The following is an 18,892-nucleotide window of genomic DNA, read 5'->3' as shown; positions in this document are numbered from 1 at the left end:
AGATTATTCTGATTTTATTTCTAATGATTCTTTTATCCTTTTCTTTGACTATTACAAAGCTTTTGACTCCTTAGAACATGAGTTTTTATTTCAAACCCTCCGCAAGATGGGATTTGGTGAGTTTTTTTGCAGATCTGTCAAAATGCTTTATACCAATGGCAATAGCTCTATAAAACTCGGCAGTGGCACCTCTCCTAGATTTTCTCTGAATCGCGGGGTCAGACAGGGATGTCCAATCTCTCCGTATTTATTTCTGATAGCTACACAGCTTCTAAATTTACATATTAGGAAAAGCCCTTTAAAAAGAATCACCATCGCTGACACCGAAGTGATAATAAGGCAGTTAGCTGATGATATTGCCTTGTTTCTGAAGGATGTCTCTCAAGTAGCTATAGCATTAGAAACTATCAAGCCTTTTTCCAAAGCCTCGGGCCTTCAGCTCAATATCAATAAATGTGAGTTGCTTCCAGTAGGTAAATGCTTGGTGTCCTCAATCTGCAACATTCCTATAAGAGAAAGTGTCACCTACTTGGGGATTAAAATTATTAAAAATAATAAGACTAGATGCCACTCCAATTTTACTCCAATTATTGAGAAGACACGTAAGGTATTGAATAACTGGTTGCAGAGAGATCTATCGCTCAAAGGCAGAGTTCTGCTCACTAAAGCAGAAGGCATTTCTCGTTTATCGTATACTGCCCAGTCATTAAATGTCGACAAACAAACATGTAAATTAATTGACATTATGTTGACTAGATTTTTATGGAAAAATAAAATTCATTACATTAAGAAATCAGTCATATTAAATTCATATGATAAAGGCGGCCTAAATTTTATTGACTTTGGCTCTCTAAATAACACTTTTAAAATAAACTGGCTCAGACAATATCTCCAAAACCCATCGTCTGTCTGGAATGTAATACCCCAATATATCTTCTCTCACTTGGGTGGAATTGAATTCCTTTTAATGTGTAACTATAAAATTGAAAAACTTCCAATTAAGCTCTAAATTTTACCAACAAGCACTTGCTGCTTGGAGTCTTATCTATAAACATAACTTCTCTCCCCAAAGGTTTTTTATCTGGAATAATGGAAATACCTTGTGTAGGAATAAATCTTTATTTTTTCACAATTGGTTTAGGAGCGGCCTGATATTAGTTAGCCAATTATTCAATAATGATGGAACTTTACTTGAGTTTGCAGACTTTATCTCAAAATACAAAATACCTATCACACTAAAAGAATTCAATGTGGTTACCAAGGCTATTCCTGCTGGAGTAGGAATGCTTTTTAAAAATAATACTTTTTTATCTGCACTATCTGTATGCCCTCCAAGACCTGAAAATACTCCAGTTTGGCATAATTTGCTTTTCTGGGTTAAAGTCCAACAATCATAAAATTAGATCTTTATTTTTAAAAGAGAATATTTCTACTCCTGTTATTTCTTATTGGAACAATCTCTTTCATAATGTAAATTGGACTCAAGTTTGGTCACTGCCCCAGAAGTTGCTCCTTACAAATGAGGTTAAGGAAATTTCATACAAAATAATTCATAGAGTCTATCCTACTAAACAATTTATATAAAGATTTAAAAATGATATCGAAGTAAAATGCTCCTTTTGTGAAAATTCCACTGAAACCATCTCTCATTTGTTTTGGTCCTGTGAAGATACACAGTGTTTCTGGAAAGATGTTGAGAACTTTATTGCTGGCAATATCTTAAAAACTTTTGTTTTATCCTATATGCATGTGATTTTAGGTTATTATGTTAAAACCCAATGCTCAAAGGATATTGGATTTATAATTAATTTTATTTTATTTTTTTGTAAATTTAATATCCACAAATGCAAGTTTACAAACGGCAAGCCCAATTTCATAGTCTTTAAGAAGGAGATTAAATTGTGCTTAGAAAGCAATTAAAACTACTACAATATGCTCTTCATTAAACATTTTTGGATAATAGAAATCTATGTATTTTCTTACATAGATAGAATGTATGTATTTTCTTCAACAAAGTATGGAATGTACCCTCTCTTCTCTTATTTCCTTTTGTTTTCTCTTTATTTTTGTTTTGTTCGGTTTACCCTTATGTAATACAGATTGTATTCTGATGCATATTATGCTTTGATCTTGTTACAACTCTGTATATATTTTGCGTTAATAAAGCATAAAAAAACAAACAAACAAACAAAACAAAAAACAATCATTGTTATTTTTTTTTTCCTCTTCTCTTCCATATGTTCAGATGACGTCGGACATATTGTTGATACATTCTGTGTAATGTATGCAAAGTTGTTTTTTATTAATGTCATCTCTGTATTGTTTGCAATCATAATTAAAAAAAAGAAAAGAAAAAGAGCACTCTTGACTCAAAAAAAAAATAAAAAATAAAAAATAAAAAAAGAGCACTCAACTCCCTAAAAGGTAGAGTCTTGTGTCTATGCTAGTCTATACTGCTACTTCCATCGAGATCTGTAAAGTTATCGATACTGCTTTATTTAATTGTCTTTGGAAAAACAAAACACATTATATTTTGAAAACTGTAATAATGAATACTTATGAATCAGGTAGATTGAACTTCCTTGATTTCAGTACTTTAAATAACATTTTTAAAATTAATTGTATTAGACATTTCATTCTAAATCCAAATTCTCTTTGGAATTTTATACCCAGTTTTGTTTTCTCCAAAGTAGGTGATCTTGAATTTTTCTTGATTTGCAATTACAAAAGTGACAAAATCCCTCTGATCTTATCTTGATTTTACAAACAAATGTTGCTGGCTTGGTCCCTGTTAGGAACAATTTTGAACAATTACAATATTTTATTCTGAGTTTCTAGATTTCCATAAATTTCCAGTGACACCAAGGGAGTTTTCTATTGTCATAGATGCGATTCCCACAGGGGTCTTGGCATTATTCAGAGCTAACGCCCAAACCAGTATTGCGCCCTCTTCTTCCTTTGATTTATTTAATAATGCAATTGGGAAACTTTTGCCCCCAGAGGCTTAAATGTTAATAAAACTATTTGTTCTCTTTTTCAAAAAGACATTGTCACCAGGCCTAACTGTGCTGTTTATTGGAATTGACTGGATGGTTTATTATGGAAAGCTATCTGGACTTTGCCAAACAAATATTTATTGGTAAATAAAATTAAGGAAATAACTTTCAAAATCTTACACAGATACTACCCAGTAAATAATTTTCTTGTTAAATTTAAAGAGGATATTGATTTGAACTGTTCTTTTTGCAATGGCTGAAACTTTGTTTCATTTGTTTCAGCATTGCACTCATGTGAGAAAATTTTGGAAAGATTTGTCTAGATTTATAATTGATTACATTGACCCCACTTTTTCTTTGTGTTTAGAAAATGTTATATTTGGTTTTACTAATATCCCCCAAATAAAATAGAAGATCCCCCAATAGATCCCCCAAATTTATATTCTAAATTTAATTAGAATTTTTGCTAAATTTCACATACATAAATGTAAGTACAGTAAAACCCAACCTTTGTTTTTGGTTCTTCAAAAACAAATAAGAAAGCAATTAAAACCGCTTCTGTCTGTGAGTCCCAATTTATATACTTTTTAGCTTCCCCCCTGGCTGTCTGTTTTTATATGAGTATATGAATTATTGTAGTTTTGATGCATAAACTGCGTTATCACAAGTGAAATAGGAAGTGTTCTCCAGAAACTGATCATGGATTTAAGTTTTGACAACAGGGGTTGAAAATTAGCCTTAACTAAGTTGGAAAACTTTTTTGTCACTTCAGTTTCTAGGTATGTGAATAGTTCTGAAGCAGTCTTAAAGGGCAAATGATGAAGCCAAGAAGAATCTTTGATAGTAACTGGCATCAACACACTCTTGTTCCTATTAATCATATATCCTGCAAATGTGCCATAGAAATTAATCAAATTAAGGATATTTGGAGTGCTACTATTGGGCTCAGAAATAAATAAAATTACATCATCTGCATATAACGCCAATTTATTATTAGCACTTCTGGTTTTATAGCCTTTAATACCCGAATGGGCTCTAATAGCCTGAGCTAAAGGCTCAATTGCTAATGCAAACAAAAGTGGTGACAGCGAACAACCCTGTCTTGTACCTCTGAGTAATTCAAAACAAGAAGATATTGTTTGATTTGTGAGAATACTTGCATACTGACAAGAGTACAACAATTTAATCCATGAAATGAAATTATCTCTGAGATTGAACTTCTTCAGTACAGCAAATAGGTAGGCCACTCAATTTGATCAAATGCCTTCTCTGCATCCAATGACAGAATGGTAAAATCTTGTTCCAAGGCTCTGGAAGAGTACATGATGTTAAAAAGACGCCTATAAGATTAGAAGAAGAGTTACGTTTTGATATAAAGCAATTTTGATCTGTATGCACCAAGTTTCTAATTACTGCATTTAGTCTGCATGCCAAGGTTTTTGCCAGAATTTTTTGATCTGTATTTAGAAAAGAGATAGGCCTATAAGAACCCAGTTCCTCTGGATTCTTTCCTTTTTTTGGGACTACAATAATAATTGCCTCGTTTAGGGAGGATGGCAGAGACTGATCTATAGATGCCTGTTTGTAAACCCTATATAAATAAGGTGATAGTAATTCATTGTAGACTTTATAGAATTCATTACAAAATCCAGCTGGACCTGATTTAATTTTGTATATTGTACGTTCAGATGCTGTTTTAAGGAGTTGTCAAGCTAAAAGTTTCTGAGGTTTATCACCGAATTTGAAGTATTTTTGCTTTACATACTGAAAGAATTTTGAAATTTTAGAAGAGAGGATTTCATTCAATTTATATTTAAGTGCACAATTTTTTTTAGATTTTTCAATACATGGGTGTATAGCATTTTCCACATCTAATTCGCGAATTTGAACTTCTAATACCTCTGATTCAGCCCTATTTCTCTTTTTTTGAAACACTTGATATGAGATAATACAACTCCTAATGCTTTAAATGTGTCCCATAGCACCCCCATAGAAATGTCTATTTTTGTAAACGTTTTTTTAAACGGTTTGTAATTTAATTCAAAAAACATTTTTATATCCTGTTTTAAGTGATTAATAAAGACTTTATTTGTAAGTAAATGACAATTAAGCCTCCAATTTCTTTGTGGTTTCTCCATATTATCTATTGTGAGAGGGAACGGCGCGAGGCCGGTGACGCAAGTGATAACGAGCATCACCTGCGAGGCGCACCAGCCTTGAGTTTCTCACGGAGGAGCTCCAGGAGCATAAAAGGAGTAGCGACGAAAGTGAAGGACGAGAGAGGACAAGGCCTGGACTTTATTTTATGTTTTATTATGTTTGTGTGGCCAGCAGACGTCCACGAGGGTCTGCCGGCATTACTTTCGTTTTGTTCTTTGTTTATTTTATTAAAGATTATTGTTTGAACGTTCGCCAGCTCCCGCCTCCTTCATCCCATATATATGAACTGCGTTACATCTATCTTATTAGAAAAGGTCACTGGACTGTGATCGGAGATAACAATATTATGGTATTTAGTCGTACAGACCTGGGGCATAAGTTTACCATCCAGAATTAAATAATCTATTCGGGTATAGATATTATGGACTTGAGAATGAAACGAGTATTCCCTAGCCATCGTCGGATAGAGAATTCTCCACACATCAAACATATTAGAATTACTTATATATGCATTCAAAAATTTACTGGAATTGGAACTAACTATATTTGTGGAGGATTTGTCCAAATACGGGTCAAGGACACAATTAAAATCACCCCCAATTATGAGATTTGTATCTGAAATAGAAGGAATTAGATCAAACACTTTTTTGAAAAACTCAGGTTTATCACAATTTGGTCCATAAACATTGACTAATGTTAATAGCACAGAAAATACTTCCCCAACAACAATTACATATCTCCCTTCTTTATCTGAAATAGTCAAATTAATTATGTTTAAATGGGACTCCTTTACGGATAAGGATAGCTATTCCTCCAGATTTGGCAGAGAAATTGGATTGATATATTTGTCCAATCCATTTGCATCTCAGTCTAACGTGCAGTATGTTCAAATGGGTCTCTTGTAGAAACATAATATCAGCCTATTTTCCCTCTCTTAACTGTTTCATTCAGACATTTGACATTCCAAGTGGAGAAACTTAAAAACACCCCCTTTGCATTTGGATTATTTAACATAAATAGTGAATATTACAACAGATAATCTCAATCTGCTCCAACCAATTACCTATTAGTTGTTACCATGGAAACCTTTAGCACTGACCCACCCTCCCAACAAAACATTAGCTAACAGAACATGTTTGGCTGTTAGAGGAACAAATGTACAGCGCAACATACCACGAAGTAGAAGGCAATAAATACGTATAATAAAAGAAAAAGTAGAAAAGAAAAGCCGACCTCTGCATATTACTTTGCAGCGACTTCACAAAAGTCCAACATTGAGTCCGATAAATAACATAAACTTAAATAAAACAACAGTCGTTGATCTCTGAGTTATTACTCAATATTTACTTATCTGTGCCAAATTGTTCAATTGCAAATTTCCATGCTTCGTTCACGTCAGTGAAAAGCTTCTCTTCCTCATTGTACGTCACCCGAAGTTTCGCTGGATACAAAATGCCAAACTTCACACCGGGTTTATCCCGAAGGATCTGTCTTAGGCTACTCTGGCAAAGGCTGCCCTTTTAACTTGAGCTTGTAGTTTCATTACAGCATCTGACGAGACCATAGCGGTCTGTTCAAGATGTTTGAGAGTTGTGCAATGGTCATTTATGATTAACTGCACTGCATCAAACTTCGCATCAATTTTCCTCTCCAGCGTCGCAATCTCTCCTTTCAAACTTTCATAATATCATTCTTAACTTTGCCCAGCTCCAATCTGAGAGATTCAATTGCAAGCAGCACCAGGTCGTTACTTGCTGTTGAGCTGGCCTCTTCCATTGAGCCCGCGGTCTCAGCCGAACTTTCTCCCTCAGCGACATCTTTCTTTCCTTGTTTCTTTGATGGCATTTAAGCAAGAAAATTGCAATTGATGAACCCTAACTACTTAAGAGTTCGAGAGCACTAACTAGCTTTATATTGTCTTGTTTTAATGAAATTTGAGTGAAAATCAGCAGAGATACCAAACTCACATCTTACTCAAACTCACCCGGAATGCGGTTTTACAGATGCTAGAAATATGTCTTTCAAATGAGAGAGGGGGGCTCTAGCATCTTCTAGCATCTGTAAAACCACATTCTTCCATCAAAAAATATATAAATTAGGACATGCTCTCAATGACAAATGCAGAACAGTTCATGCGTTCATGACCTCAAGGCTAGATTACTGTAATGCTCTACTGGGTGGTTGCCCTGCTTACTTGTTAAACAAACTACAGCTGGTCCAAAACGCAGCAGCTATAGTTCTTACTAGAACCAGGAAGTATGACCATATTAGCCCAGTTCTGTCAACACTGCAATGGCTCCCTATTAAACATTGTATAGATTTTAAAATCTTGTGTAACCAGGTTGAAATTATATCTTTACTTTTACGGTTGAAATGTCACCAAATCCTGATGAACATTGTTTTTTATACATTTAAGATGTGTTCTGTTGCCAATGTTTATGGCTGGATGTTGTATTCAGACATAGTGTTAATACCTGTACTGTCACTTTAAGAGTGTCGCAGGCTTTGTGGCGTCATTCACGCGCTTCCTTCAGTTTGCGCCAGACTAGCTGAGAGGAGGTAATGTATTATTTTGCTCGTCAGTTTTAAACATTTATTTCGGTTTTTGTACGATGCAAACCTTGTTTTATGCATGTATAAATGTTAGTTTTGAGGTTGTGAACATGCAGTTAGTGTCAATTGAACGTAAACCTTGTAAACAGACTTTTTCCAAGCTTTAAAGTAGACATGTTTCCACGTGCTAGTCTACAGGATTTTCTGTATGTTTATCTGCTAACAGGAGCTTGAGACCTGTGTATTGTGTGGAGGAGACTGCATGTGACAGAGCCTTATGTATTTTTTTGTTGAATTGTACAGGTATGTGTATAATGTTCATGATAATTTGTCTGGCATAGTGTTTACATTGATTGCATATGTAAAAGAAATTCATGTTGTCAATTACATTGAGCATTTTATAATTTATTCAGTTCATTTTCACATTTTTATTTAAAAGTATTTTTGCTGATAATAGTAAAAGTTTTATCAGTATATGTATATGCAGTTTGCGCCAGACTAGCTGAGAGGAGGAGCTCGAGACCTGTGTATTGTGTGGAGGAGACTGCATGTGACAGAGCCTTATGTATTTTTTTGTTGAATTGTACAGTTTGCACCAGGTTTGCTGAGAGGAAACGAATTTGCTGTTCGCCTTCATTAAAAGAGAAACCAGCAGTACAGTTGGTCGTGGTCTGTGTCTTTCCTTCATTCAACACAACAAGAACACAACGCAGAATATACAAGGGTTAAGGGACGTGCATCCAACCTAACCAACTGTTAAAGACAGAGCGCGTCCGTTACACTTGCTAATTACTTACAAAGCACTAAATGGTTTAGCTCCCCAGTAGTTGAGCGAGCTCTTAATGCATTATAGTCCTTCATGTCTATTGTGATCTCAGAATTCTGGCCAGTTGATAATACCTAGAATACAGTGGTGTGCAGTTGTGTTTTAAAATGAGGAGGGAACATCCTCATTTATGTCCCTGTTACACAATTTTCCTGGTTAAGTTATAAAAAGAGAGACCAAATACAATTCTATTTTGTATTTTTACACTATGTAATGTTCTATTTATTAAAACCAAGTCTAAATTTCATCAAGTTAGTGTTTTACGCATTTTCACATTTATTCCAAAATAATAACTAAAGGCAGTAACAATTTAAACAATATATATTATGTATAAACTAATATTCAGCTTTTCTTTTTAATAGTCAATATATTTTCAGCAGTCATGAAGCTTGACACAAAGATGTACCTTTAATTTCATCATGCTGATTGCTCACTAAAACCCCCCGCAGTCATCATGTTCTCAGGCCATTTTGAGTTTGATTTTGGGGAAATAAAGCAGTGATATCTAAGTGACAGTTGTTTACTTACTTTTTAATTAGTCTTCCCGTTAACGCCATCACTGTCTTCATTCAGGCTGATTCGACAAGAATGCATACAAAAACAAGAGGCGGGATTTATCGCACGAACCAATCATGTCCAATCGCAACTGATCATATCCAATCATAGCGCGATGGAGGCATTGCCTCCTCTCACATGACTTTCCCCCATTCATTCTCAATTACCCCCCGCTAAACCCACCGCAAGCTTAGGGGGCTCTGCTTTGTTTCTATGAGCTGAAGGGAGGCTGTAACTTCACCTGCGGGTGTCGCTGTTTGACAGTGTTTCTTTAGAAAAACGAGTGGCTTTTACACTTTTTAATGTCATTGTAACAATTTTTGTAACATTTTGTAACATTTGCATTGTTTTATTTTTGTAATATTGATTATTTTCTCATCCAGTTTTTTTGAGGAGGCTCTGCCTCCCTTGCGTCTTCGGAGGAAACGCCCCTGCTAGAATATCAAAAACAACTGCAGGCAGTAGTTCCTTTTCCTATTTGGCACCTAAACTTTCTTCCTAGCATTGTCTGGGAAGCAGACACACTCATGTCAGTTTAAATCTAAACTAAAAACGCATCTCTTTAACCTGGCATACACATAACACATTGTCAATTTATATTTTCACATCCGTTAAAGGATTGTCAGGCTGCATAAATTAGGTCAGCCAGAACCGGGAACACTTCCTATAACACCCGATGTACTCATTACATCATAAGAGGAATGGCATTTATGCTAATATTAGTCTCTCTGTTTATCCCGAGGTTTACCGTAGTCAGCCGGATCCGTGCCGTATCCAGATCAGATGGAGGACCTGCACATAGACATGACTACAATGCATCCCTGAAGTGTCAGCAGAGATTGTGTCAGCTATCCCCTGTGAAGGCCTCATCGACATGACAGCCATTGGCACAGATCCTCAACAAAACTGTTTCCATACCGGCTTGATAAATCCAACCTTTAACCAGAAGGAACTTTTTTAACTGTTCCGATCCAATTTGACTTGTGACCCGTAACGCTGCCTGAATCATAATCATGCACTGTTCATTGTTGTCCAGAGAAGAACTGGACCCCCGAAAAGCTGCTTTGACACAGCCTGCATTGTAAAAAGAGCTATATAAATAAAGGTGACTTGACTTGACTATAAGTTATAAAAGGAATAAAATAAATAGGACTACACTACATATATTTCATTTAAATAATTAACAGATTAATAAAAGAAAAATACTGTGTGATGCTCATTTTTGTGACACTCTTTATATCTTTATTTTATTAAATCCAAGTGATCGCAGGCGCCTCACACGCACAAACAACATCATTTCTAGCATTTATAACTTGACATTTCAGCCATTCATCATCAAACTAAAATGCAGTCAACACTGCTCAAATTAAATGAGACCACAGACATTTTTCCGCATGTGAAGGATGCTGTTTTACGTGGATATTGGAACACGGGTGAAGTACAAAGCCTTTATTGTTTACATAATGAATCATAATTTAGCAACCAAAATGTTGCATGCAAATATAGAAACATATTTGGATTCTTGCCAAATGAGAGAGGCTCAAGCCCATCAATTTCGCTTTAGCATAAAAAAGTTAATTTGGGCTTGACTTGTGTTGTTTATAATGAATGCCACTATGGCTATCTAAATTATGTTTTATTTTACAGTTTAAGATATCATTTTATAACTACTTTTTCGTTCTTGTTCTGTTCTGAATACCATTAAACTTTTCTGAATACTGTTAAACAAAACTAAGGTTTTGTTGTGGAGAGAACTACAATAGGCCTATGAATGTATTGTTTTTTTTTTACCGGTATATACATATAAATTAATGTAATTGTTTGCAATTATATGGTTAACGGGTGTTTTAGGTGTACAATGGTGTGTACAGCCAATCACCGTTCGTTTTGTTCAGCGTCATGTTTAGAAGGTGAAAATGTAAAGTTGATGTCCCTACAATAACAGATCAGCATGTAAAACTCTTGGATGTATTTTAAAGAATCTATGACATGAAGTTCACACACTTCACATACTTTTGATTTGAAAATCCAGTGTTTAGTTGATCATGATGAGCTCTATTTCCAGGAAGATGCAACACGCTCATCTCTGTGAAATCCTGTAGAAATGCTTAAAAAGTGCACATACCTTGTAAGCCCACTCATGACTTTTTACGTTTGAAATAAAGGAAATTTTACAATAAAGAATTTTTTTTCTTTGGGATAGATCCCAGTGATACAGGTATAAGTGTTGGTTGAAGACAGCTCCAAATGGGTTGGGTTGGGATGTACAAATCTCTAGAGGCTTTTGAATGGTTCATTTAATGGGTGTTGTATCTGGTTCGTGTTCACAGCTGGTGGCAGTAATTGCGCAAGTGTTGTTTTGCTACCAAAAACAAAGAAAATTTTCAGTGTGAATAGCGTCATGTTGAACAATGAAATGAAGAGGTAAGCTTGTTATAGTTTTTAAATTTGCACTCAAAAAAGTTTTATATATAAATTATTTAAATTGCAAATGCATTTATTAAACTTTTTTTGTAATAGCTTTGGTAAATTTTTAAATGTCCAAAACTCTAAATTATGCTTAATTGTAAACTTTAATGTTTTCATTATGGTTATCCAATTTTTACTTTCCACTTAAAGTAATGCAATTTAAACATTTGGTTCAATTACCAAAACCAAAACACAAATAATACTTATTCAATTTAATACTCAAACTTAATACTCAGTAAATCATTTTCTTGTTTGTTCTTTTTCAAGTGTTGGAAAAATAAAACCACAGAGTAAAAAAGAAAACTTCTGGAAAATGTACTCCATCTCCACTTTTTAGGAGTGCCACATTGATTACAAAAGCTGCACATCTGGTATGTTTTCAGTAAATCTGTGGTGAATAAGTGTATTAGTGTAGTTGTGGCATTTTAAAAGAATTGTTCATCTAGAAATGAAAATTGTCTCATTTATTTACCTCATGCCATAGAAACGAGAGTTCTAGTCACCGTTCACTTGCATGGTATGATGATATTCTTGCTGAGATATTCTTCTTAGAAACTTTGTATGTGTTCAACAGGAGAAATAAAGTCATACACATCTGGGATGGCATGAGGGAAGTAAATGAAAAGACAATTTAATGAGGTTCCTGTGTGTCCACCAGGTTATTGCTGGGAAGGGCAAATGAGACAAGCTCCACGGCATCGACTCAGAAGCCTTCCATTCAAGATTGGACTGCAGATATGTTTAATATTTGTTTTAAATTGTATGAGTGACTTGCACATCTTTTGAATATTCATGTAAAAATAAAATCATTTATCCACCCTCAAATTTCAAGCTTGCATTAATTTGTATAACATGTTAGGAAGAATGTTAGTGTCACGGTTCTCAGGTCTGTGTGTTCACCTTGTTTGTTTTGTTGTGTTTTCTGTCACCTGTTAGCAGCTCGCGTTGCTGTGGCAATGCTCTCAGTTGACGAGATAATCAGCTCAGCACACCTGAAGCTCGTCAGTTCTGCCTTTAAATGTGATGTGTTTGCTCTTGTCTTTTGTCAGATCGTTTGTGTTCATTTGTGCTGTTTTTCCCATCCAGTTTTGTTTCCTGTTCCTTGTGCCATTTGTTTCGTTCCTGCTCTCATCTGGATTATCTCTCCTTCCCTTCACTGGATTACTCATTGGACTATCTGTCAGCAGATGACGCTGAGCCCATTGCAGTCTCCTCGCTGCCAAGGCCTGCCATTCACCATCTTCTACCCACGACTCTGACCATCTTGCTTAATTATTTCTCTAATCTGAATAAAATGACTTTGCTGCATTTGCTACATGGATTGATTCTCTGGAAGCCAAACTCATCCACCCTTCCTCTTCCCCTGCAGGTGCGGGGTTTTTCTTTATGGAAAAGAAAGTTGGCGCCCTTGTATTGACTATCGAGGTTTGAACAACATCATGGTTAAGAACACTTATCCTTTGCCGTTGATGTCTTCGGCCTTCCAGCAGTTGCAGGGAGCTTCCCTTTTTCACAAAGTTGGACATTCGCAATGCCTATCATTTGGTCTGTGTCAGGGAGGGGGAAGACTGCTTTCAATACTCCCAGGGGGCATTTTGAATATCTTGTTATGCCATTGGGGCTATACAATGTTCCCGCAGGCTTCCAAGCACTCGTCAATGACGTGCTGAGAAATATGGTCGATAACTTCATTTATTTATACCTGGATGACACATTGGTATTTTCTCCTTCTCTCCAGGAACATTCAGGTCATCAATGGAGTTTTATTCGCAATTACACCAAACTAGCCGCCCCTTTGACTTTGACCTCCACCAAAATGACGATCAGGTCGTCTAAAGCAGCCAAGGCTGCATTTTCCAACCTCAAGAGCAGTTTTGTTTTAGCTCCCATTCTCATTGCCCCTGATTCCTCTTGTCAGTTTGTGGTGGAGGTCAATGCGTCAGAGGTGGGGGTTTGTGCAGTTCTTTCCCAGCATTCTTCTGCAGACGACAAGATGCATCGGTGCACTTTTTTTTTTTTTCTCATCGTTTGTCTCCCGCCGAGCACAATTACGATACTGGTAATCAAGAGTTGTTGGCCGTCAAGCTTGCGTTAGAGGAATGGCTTCATTGGTTGGAAGGCTCAGGGTGCCTTTCATCATCTGGACTGATCAAAAAAACCTTGAGTACATAATGTCCACCAAACGTTTAAACCCTAGGCAGGCTCGGTGGGCTCTTTTTTTTCCAGCCGTTTTGATTTTTCCATCTCTTACTGTCTGGGTTCCAAGAACATCAAACCCAATGCCTTGTCTTGTGTTTTTGATCATTCCGAGCACCCATCTTCTCCCGAGTCCATTTTGAAAGAGAAACTTGTTGTTTCAATGGTAACTTGGGAGAACGAGTTGAAGACCCCTAACAAGGGGTAATGCCTCTGTCCTACTGCCCACCGAGGCATTTGTTCTTGCCTGAGGCTTTACGGTCCAATATGATGGGGTCATTGTTCTAAGGTGGCTTGTCATCCAGAGGTGAGTTGCACCTTGTTTCTCATTAAGCAACGGTTCTGGTGGCAATCTATGACTTCTGACATCCGGAGATTTGTTTTAGCCTGCTCTGTTTGCGCTAGTTGTAAGAATTCCAATCGACCCCCTGCTGGACTCCTTCAGCTGCTGTCAGTCCCTTTGAGACCCTGGTCCCATATTGCACTCAATTTTGTTACAGCCCGCCCTCCCTCACAGGGCAACACAGTGGTTTTGACCATAGTAGACCGGTTCTCAAAGGCGGTTCATGTCATTCCTCTTCCCAAATTACCCTCTGCCAGAGAGACAGCGATTGCTGTCATTGATCATGTATTTAACATTTATAACCTCCCATAGGATGTGGTCTCTGACAGGTGACCCCAATTTGTTTCCAAATTTTGGAGAGAGTTTTGTAAGTTTTGTGAGGCAAATGTTGTCTTTCCTCTGGTTTTCACCCTCAGAGCAATGGTCAGACAGAGAGGGCCAACCAAGACTTGGAGCAGGTGTTGCGTTGTTTGGTCTCTCAGAATCCATCCTCCTGGAGCCAGCAACTTTAATGGGTTGAGTACGCACATCTACGAGCCTATCTCTGTTTGAGTGTAGTTTAGGTTACCAGCCATCAATTTTTCCTAGTCTGGAATCCAAAGTCGCGGTCCCCTCTGCCCACACTTTTTTTCAGAGGTGCCGCCTGGAAAGCCAGACAGACTCTCCTCCAGGTGGGTGCACACACTAAGGCTCAGGCTGATCGCCACCGGTCAAGACCTCCTGTCTACGTTGTTGGACAAAAAGTGTGGCTTTCTTCCAAGAATATTCCTCTCTGCTCCATTTGTAATAAACTTGCTCACAAATTTATTGGCCCATTCACTGTCACTAAAGTTCTTAGTCCAGCGGCAGTCCACCTTAAACTTCCTCTGGCTACAGGAGAATTCATTCAGTTTTTCATGTTTCCAAATTAAAACCCGTTTTTCATTCCCCGTTAATCCGCCTGCTCTGGTTCCCCCACCGCTGCCTCTCGTAGATGGGGAACCTGCTTATTCGGTCAAATGTATTCTGGATTTGAGACGGACGGGATGCGGATTCCAGTTCTTGGTGGACTGGGAGGGTTATGGTCCAGAGGAGAGAAGTTCGGTTACTGCAAGGGACATATTGGATCAGTCCCTTCTTTATGATTATAATCGACAAGTAAGTTCCTCTGATAGGGGAAGGGTACTGTCATGGTTCGCAGGTCTGTGTGTTCATCTTGTTTGTCTTGTTGTGTTTTCTGTCACCTGTTGGTGGCTCATGTTGCTAGGGCAATGCTCTCAGCTGATGAGCTAATCAGCTCAGCGTACCTGAAGCTCGTCAGTTCTGCCTTTATATGTGGTGTGTTTGAACTTGTCTTTTGTCATATCATTGGTGTTCATACCTGCTGTTTTTACATATTCACTTTATTCAGTACAGCCATGTCTCATTTTAATGTTCATTTTCGTCTTGATACTGTTGAATTTTAAAAGTCATTTTCAATATTATACAGCCATATGCTTGAGTATTTGCAGTTCTGCATTATACACGTATTGCAATCTAATGGTTTTAATACAAAATCTCCTTATGGCAAAGTATGTTAAAACATGTTAAAATGCAACTTTGAATGGCACTGGATATACACAGTAATGATAAAGCTATCTGGTTTAAAATTTACATTGGATTAAAATAAAAATGAATTAGATTTATTTATATAAATGTTACAAGAAAGGGAACATGGTTAATATCTTCATTTAAAAAGCTAGAAATAAACAGTAATTTTATCTGCAAATAATAATCGAATTACCCAGAAAAAAGGTAGCCAGTTAGTCAGTTAACTAGGTTGAAAAGGATTTGTGAAGATGATGATTTTGAGAAAGAAAATGAACTATGAATGAATGAATGAATGAATGAGGAATTTAAATATAGCGCTTTACTATACTGTACACTAAAAGCGCTTTACAATCATATAATATTCTCCTCAACCTTATCATAACTCTACCATCACTAACTCATCATAATTAAACAATCTTAATTAAAATGGAAAAAAAAAAAAAAAAAAAAACTGCAATGGTGGAAATAATTTCTTCTTAATTCATTCAAATGATTTCTTGGGATTTCTGATGTCATAAAATATGAGGAAAAAAATCTAAGCAAAAAAAAAAAAAATCACAAATACAGATAAATATTTGCTGACAGTCAAAATTAGTTTATTAAGATTTTTGAAGTTACTTAGGACTTTTACTGCACAGGTTGAATTAGGAAAAACGCTTGCTGCTTAATTAGGATGTCTTAATTTGCATCCTAAAGGGAAAAAAAAGAATATCTTAAACTCTCTTTTAAAATTTCTTATGTATTATTTTATTACTTTGTATTACTTACATTTGTGATGATTATTTTAAACGATTAAATTTATATATATATATATATATATATATATATATATATATATATATATATATATATATATATATATATATTTATTTATTTATTTATTTATTTTAAATTACAGAATATGTAACCTGGTGTAATATGTATTTTGTAATATGTAATTCTTGTAACTTGTAATCAGCATCAGTGGTCTTTCTTTTGAAACCTCCCACCCTCACCTAACAGTGGTGGGCGGGGTTGATCGTGTCATAACGACGATTCTGCATCTCTATTGGCTCGTGTCATCTCCGACGTCACGATCATGATTAGAATTGATGATCGGACGTTTTGATTTCATTGTCTAGCCAGGGGATTCGTAAAGAAATCTGCTGAATTCGAGGGGGCTGTTGATTTCTCTACAAAAGGTATCTCTTTTAACATGCTTAACAATGTTGTAAGGTTGTGGTGACATCACGGTTCTCATTCCAAATAGCCAGTGTCATACATTTATACCAGCATCGCTGTCTGAGCAATGCAAAATAATAATAATAATAAAAAAGTTTCGAGTGAAAGATTTGGCTCGCGCGTGGCCTCCTGGGCCTCTCTCGCGCACTAGCGCGCGTCAGGAATTTGTCTCTATCTTTTTTCTTTCTTTCTTTCTTTTTTTACCACATTACTTCAGTTTAGTTACGCCTTTTATTTTAATTGTTACCCCAACGCCCAACATTTTGTCTCCGAGATGAGCCGCGGTGGGGTCGTATGCCCATTTTAGCTCTGTTTGAGATGTTATTATTATGATTTCATGCACGAGCGCAAATTAATTGTATGATATTATTTAAAACTCACAAATGAAACATCGGCGATTGACATACATTTTCTGAACATTACAGACATTCAAATGATAAATCAAATAAACGGTTTGTTTACCATTAACTGTCCGAGCAGCAATGACATGCTAGATGTTGATGAGTGTGTTTGTAATGGCGCGGGATGGAGAGACTTTAGCACTGCAGCTAACCCGCATCAGCACCGCCGCACATCACAACAAACAATGGTCATGATTACGCTGATGCACACACAGCATTATGTTTTTATTAACATAGTGTTAATAATTAAAGGAAACGGTAGTCTATTTTCTTGGACGAAATTTAGATTTCACTACATTTACGTTGTGATGAAAGTCACGTCTCTTTCACACAGTCTTAACAAGATGTCATAATCTTTCTGTCATTGTATTTTGAATGATAATACTAACAGTTTTATTATCACAATATGTAGCCTATAGTAACTATGATTTGGCAGGAACTATGATAGTGATTGTATTCTCAGATGAAGAACTTTTCTCGGGTAATGTGGTTGGACTGAAATAGTAAACAATTTTTTTGGTCCCACTTTTAGGCGTCTTATGTCAAAAAATTAATTCTTAGGTACAGTGTACTTATTGTGTTGATGTTATATTGCAAAATACAAGTGCTGCTTTTGAGGTGGATACGAGTAAGGTTTGGGACAGGTTTGGTAGTATGGTTAGGTTTCAGGGTGGGTTAAAGGTGCAATATGTAAGAATTTTGCAGTAAAATATACAAAAACCACTAGGCCAGTGTTATATATTTTGTTCACTTGAGTACTTACAACATGCCAAATGTTTGCAATTATTTGTAAATCGTGAGAAAATTGCGATTTTAACCAAGGCTCCGGGATGTGTGAGGAGTCGCCTGTCAATCACGTCATACCTGTGTTACCCTCGGTTTCCGGTTTTATTTTGTAGAAACCATGGAAACACCAAATACGCTTTAATATATTACATGTTTTAATGGACAATGGAACAACTGTTTTGACATATTTATAAACATAAAACGAATAATTGTTATATAGCTCAACACGTTTAGTCTTATTGTTTAAATCTAATTTTCTTGATTTTTTTTTTTTTTTTTTTTGCAAGTACCATGCTTTACCATGCCTCAGAGAAAAACACTATTTTGTGAAGTAGCTAACATAGCATAATCAGATGCAGCTTTATTTTTAGTAACAGTAATACAGAATTTTTTTCCATCATACAATACATTTTAAAATTAATTACATGCCATTTATCAACACAAGCCATCCAGCATTTCGTATGATATTCTAAAATGGATCTAGCTTACTGAAGTGTGCAACAAGTGTCTCACAGCAGCCACCGAGCGAATGCACAGAGTAACCTTAATAATTTTCAACACTCTCAAATGTATCTAATATGATAAACAGAGCTGTGTTACCTCATACTCATGACCGGAAAAGCGGAAGCGGCGCCGGCGACTGTGACATAATAACAGTTCCGCTGCTCGCGGCCTGTGTTGCGCAATCGCTCCAGCAGCCTCGTTCAGCTCTCACAACACTCGGTCCTGCTCTGCTTCATACTACAGTAACGTTAATAATCGCATCCATGAACATGATTTGTTCCCGAGTCCTATCACAATTCTTTTCCACCTACCG

The 18,892-nt window shown here is 36.3% G+C and overlaps 1 protein-coding gene and 1 long non-coding RNA gene across 5 annotated transcripts in view; both read left to right on the top strand.

Moving 5' to 3' along the window:
* Positions 1-7,542: 7,542 nt before the first annotated feature.
* LOC125261083 lies at positions 7,543-11,271 on the top strand. 2 transcript variants are annotated; one of them, XR_007183207.1, is made up of 3 exons: positions 7,553-7,715; positions 7,936-8,012; positions 8,299-11,271. It is a non-coding gene; the product is annotated as an uncharacterized LOC125261083 (long non-coding RNA). The 2 variants fall into 2 exon arrangements; XR_007183206.1 differs by having other exon boundaries at positions 7,543-8,012.
* A 5,335-nt stretch (positions 11,272-16,606) lies between these two features.
* The window catches only part of hdx (highly divergent homeobox), a 71,396-nt gene continuing 69,110 nt past the window's right edge, over positions 16,607-18,892 (top strand). The window contains exon 1 of one of the 3 annotated variants that reach the window (XM_048179632.1): positions 16,607-16,848. The gene's annotated coding sequence lies outside the window, so the exon portion shown is untranslated. The remainder of the gene's footprint in view (positions 16,849-18,892) is intronic. The other 2 variants (XM_048179633.1, XM_048179631.1) reach the window with 2 other exon arrangements.

Source organism: Megalobrama amblycephala, unplaced genomic scaffold (genome assembly GCF_018812025.1).
Source record: "Megalobrama amblycephala isolate DHTTF-2021 unplaced genomic scaffold, ASM1881202v1 scaffold265, whole genome shotgun sequence".
Lineage (NCBI taxonomy): Eukaryota > Metazoa > Chordata > Actinopteri > Cypriniformes > Xenocyprididae > Megalobrama > Megalobrama amblycephala.
Note: the sequence above shows the minus strand (reverse complement) of the source record. Positions and strands in the feature narration are given on the sequence as shown.